Here is a 4,772-nt window from a genome sequence, read left to right on the forward strand (position 1 = left end):
TGGAGGCGCCGGGTATCGATCCCGGTACCTCTCACATGCTAAGCGAGCGCTCTACCATCTGAGCTACGCCCCCAGACACGAGAGTTTGTGCTTCGACATCGTACACCCGTTTCCAGGCCAGCGCCCTGGGTGCCAGTCCGACCACGCCCGCCTGTCTCCCCACCCAGTCGGCCACTGCCACCATGTGTGTCAGCGAAACCTCGGCCACGCACACAGACTTCGCGTTACTAGGAAGTCTCAAGCAGCTGGGGGCGTAGCTCAGATGGTAGAGCGCTCGCTTAGCATGTGAGAGGTACCGGGATCGATACCCGGCGCCTCCAGATACGATTTTGGAAAAAAAAATGAGCCCGCGATATTTTGATCGTGCAAAGGTAGCTTGATCATTAGTCTCTTAATTAGTAATTAGTGGCTGGAATGAATGAATTGACGAGAAATCAACTGTCTTTTAAAAATATTTTTAATTTTTGCTTTGAATTCAAAAGCTTAAATTTATCTCCAGGTCGAGAAGATCCTATAGAACTTAACATTTTATATAGCTTCTTGTTGACCTTTCTATATTTGATGATGATGTTTTGTTCGGGTGACATGAAGAATAAACAAACTCTTCATTGTTATATCATTGATTTACGTTTATTATTTTGAGCCATGATTTATGATTATAAGATTAAGTTACCTTAGAGATAAAAGCGTAATTGTTTCCGAAAGCTCGTATCGTCAAACCAGATTGCGGCTTCGATGTTGGATTAAGAAAAATTTTGGGTGCAGGAGGCTAGTAATTAGGTCTGTTCGACCTTTAAATTCTTACATGATCTGAGTACAGACCGGCGTGAGCCAGGTTGGTTTCTATCCTAACACTGTTTCTCATATTAGTACGAAAGGACCATGTGGGTAAAATATTTTTTATACTCTTGATTGTTATTAATTGATTACTATTTTGACAGATTAAGAATTTAGAATTGATTTATGTAGATTTTTTTCCTAGAAGTAGTGTTGATACTTTATGATTTATTTACATTTGATTTAAATTTTCTTCTTTTGGCTATTTTTGTTTTACTTAGTGTGGCTTTTTTTAACTTTATTGGAGCGTACGGTTTTAGGCTGTATCCAAATCCGTAAGGGTCCAAATGAGGTAGGAGTTTTTGGTATTCGTCAACCTTTTAGTGATGCTATTAAGTTAATTTGTAAGGAGCAAACCATTCCTATTCTATCTAATTATTCTCCTTATTATTTTTCCCCCGTTTTCAATGTAATAATTTCGTTGGCTGTTTGGGTAATTTTTCCCCATTTGACGTACATGTTTTCCTTTTTTCATGGGTTTTTATTTTTTTTATGTTGCTCTAGACTAGGTATTTATACTGCAATAATTTATCTTCAAATTCAGATTATTCTTTGTTAGGTTCTTTAGGTTCTGTTGCTTAGACCATTTCATATGAGATTAGAGTAGCCTTGATTTTATTATCTTTAATTATTTTAATTGGTAGTTTTAATATATTTCATTTTATGAGTTACCAACTTTATCGTTGATTTATTGTTATATCTTTTCGTTTAGCGTTAGCTTGTTTTGCTTCTTGTTTTGATTTTACTGAAGGGGAGTCTGAATTAGTTTCAGGGTTTAATATTGAGTATGGTGCAGGCGGTGTTGGCTCAAATGGCTCTGAGCACTATGGGACTGAAAATCTGAGGTCATCAGTCCCCTAGACTTAGAACTACTTAAACCTAACTAACCTAAGGACATCACACACATCGATGCCCGAGGCAGGATTCGAACCTGCGTCCGTAGCGGTCGCGCGGTTCCAGACTGAAGCGCCTAGAACCGCACGGCCACGTAAGGCTGGCCAGGCGGTTTTACCTTGATTTTTTTTGGCGGAATATACTAGAAGTGTTTTTATAAGTATGTTGTTAGCTTTAATTTTTTAGGGCGTGATTTTTATTCTTTTACATTTTTTAACCTTGCTACTAAGTAATTTGGATTTATTCGAGTTAGAGGGACTTTACCACGATTTCCTTATGATAAGCTAATGTATTTAGCTTGAAAGAGTTCTTTTTCTGTATCCGCCGGAACTTCAAAACGTGATGGCCAGCAGAGTGGTTAAAGGAGCAGCGTGGAAGGGGGCTGCATTGATCCTTTTATTCTGAGTTTGTCACTTGAAGCAACCTCCGTAGCAGAGATCGCTAAAGCTCATCAGCGTGTCGGCGCACTATCCAGAAGTAGTAAGCTCGAATCTTGGTGATGGAGAAAATGTTCATCAGGAAAATTTCGCTAGTAAACGGAGAAGTCCAAAGCCTGTGACGATACTGATGTGACAATACTGATCTGTCTGTCCAACCAGCGAGTCACCTCGCTGTTGTTCGGTATAGGCTGTATTAGGGTGAGTCAGGTGGAAAGGTACACGTTTTGAGGGGTGGTAGTACTAAAGATTCTGAACAAAAAAAGTCGTATGAACGTATGTCCTGTACTTAACACTCTTCGAGGAAACTAATGAAAAGAATGGGGAACAGGACAAATGTAGGTGATTGCAATTGCGACCTAATGTTTTGTTTAATTGTTTACATTTCCTCAAAAAAGATGTTCAGACAGCCAGCGGCCAACTGCAGTGCATTTTGCAGCTCTTGTAGATCGCTGCTGTGTTACTGATCGGAGCTCATTAGTACGCTCCTTTACTTGAGTACAAGCATGAACAATCCGAGCGAGAGGTTCCTCCTTTATGTCCACTCTGCTCTTGCAGACTTCGCTATTAAGCCAGATCGACAAACAGTAATCTAATGTAGCAGGACTGGGTAACCTCAGCGGCCAGTAAATGACTTCATGGCAGCCAGTCGAACGCCCAGGATATGATTCAGTGAGACATTGTGACACTGGACACACAGGCGTACGAAATGGCCAGTAAAGACAACGCTGCGCAGCCTGATGTCACTTTTCGTGTGTTCGCACGTGGGTGCTGGGGAAGAAGGGCGCTCGTGATTTTCAAACAGCTGTATGTCGGGTATAGTTAAGAAAGGGTATATGTTCATTGGAAGTTTTTTTGTTCAGAATCGCCAATAGGCCTGCTATCAAGCCTAAAAGCATGTCTCTTTCTTCCTGACTAATTCTATGTAAGTTCCGGGTTTCACTGTCTCTATTTTTCCATTTCCATTAGTATACACTAATAACAAAGCATGCTGGGCGAAGTAAAGGGAATGCGCTTTTCGGTATAGTGTATCTCTCGGTCGCCCGCTAAATTTAATATGGTTTTCAGTTTCTGACTAATGAGAAGATAATCCTAAAAGAATTACGGATTTTTTTCGCTTTCATTAATATCAGTGACCTTGTTGCAATGGACGAGACGAAGGAGAATGGAAACGACTATTAATAAACAGAAGTCCCACCATTTGAGTACCATCATTTGGTCGAAATACTGCATTTCGAATGCGACATTAATTAAATTATTTCAGAAGACCCATTATTGAACGACATCAACATGAGCAAAATTAATTTTACCTTTTAAATGGTAGGTACATTGTTACTTTAGAAGGAAAACGAAAGGAATATATGGAATTTTTTCAGAAGTAAACTAAACAAATAGGAGACAAGTATTATGAATTTAGCATTGTGGATCCTACTATGCTCTTATTGAGCGAGAGGTTGGAAGCTCAGTGCATACTTTGCAAGTTGTTCTTCGAATCTAAGGATTTCAAATTGATGAAGTTAAAGGCATCTGAGAAATAGATTATTCAGATATATTAATTGCTTGTTATGTTAATGGTTAAGTATCACAGCTAATTTAAAGGCACGTAGCAGATAAGTAAAAACTTGTTGTCATTTAATTAGCAGTGGATTGCGTCAAATTAAACACTGGTAGAAACTCTGAATTACGTAAAATAAGTGCATTATTTTGGCAAATGTGACTGTTATACAAATCGTTGGAGGCGGCAAGTAGTAAAGAGCACACTTATTAAGCTGAGTTGTTGATGTGTAGCACTTTGTCAGTGGACAATAGAGACGGTGAATGGCATGTTTCGGCACAGTAAGTGTTTGTGCGTAAAAATTATTGATGACACTCAAACTGCCCTATGAAAAGCTGTAATGCTCTTTAAATAGCATGACTTGCGATTTCAGCATTAACCCGGTAGTAGGTAACACACACACACACACACACACACACACACACACACCTAATAACGTACCAGGTCTTTTTTAGTTTATGTTCGGAATTGTGCCGAGAGTCAGGAGTAATTTTCAGAATAGTCACGAATGTAAACATACAAAGTTTGTGTCTGAAACAAAAGAGACAATTTTAAAATCATTATCAGATAATTATATTCTCCCATTACTATATATAACTGGACGTGCTAAGGGTGGAAAGACGGACCACTAACCAGTCAGGCTGGTTATGGAAAATTCGTTTTGCAGCGGAACGAAGTCCTGTAGCAATTAGGAGAGAGGAGAGGAGATATTGAAAGGTGGCTACACTGAGCCACAGCGCCAGAAATCGCGCCAGAGAGTATTGTTCCGCCGCCTCCACTGGCAGTGCTTATTGAGACGTAGCGGCAGGCAGTTCTTACCGAGAAGTTGTGGTGGACATTGCTTGTCGTCAAGTCAGAGTGAGATGTGGTAGTGGAGAGTGTTGTTCCATGTTTTATGCAGTGGTTTGATGGGAGAGATAGCAGATGTGATTCCAATGGAGATATTGTAATGGTCAGAGTGCTTTTCGTCAATATATATGAAGGTAATAAATATTATGTTGTTTATTTATTTGTGTGTCCTAAATAATGTGTCATTACAGGTTCAGTCA

The 4,772-nt window shown here is 39.6% G+C and overlaps 2 non-coding genes across 2 annotated transcripts; one reads left to right on the plus strand and one right to left on the minus strand.

The window, feature by feature from the left end:
* On the minus strand, positions 1-73 carry Trnaa-agc (transfer RNA alanine (anticodon AGC)). Its single transcript has one exon. It is a non-coding gene; the product is annotated as a tRNA-Ala (tRNA).
* Positions 74-247: 174 nt separating this feature from the next.
* On the plus strand, positions 248-320 carry Trnaa-agc (transfer RNA alanine (anticodon AGC)). Its single transcript has one exon. It is a non-coding gene; the product is annotated as a tRNA-Ala (tRNA).
* The last annotated feature ends 4,452 nt before the right edge of the window (positions 321-4,772 follow it).

Source organism: Schistocerca cancellata, chromosome 1 (genome assembly GCF_023864275.1).
Source record: "Schistocerca cancellata isolate TAMUIC-IGC-003103 chromosome 1, iqSchCanc2.1, whole genome shotgun sequence".
In the NCBI taxonomy this organism is placed as follows: domain Eukaryota; kingdom Metazoa; phylum Arthropoda; class Insecta; order Orthoptera; family Acrididae; genus Schistocerca; species Schistocerca cancellata.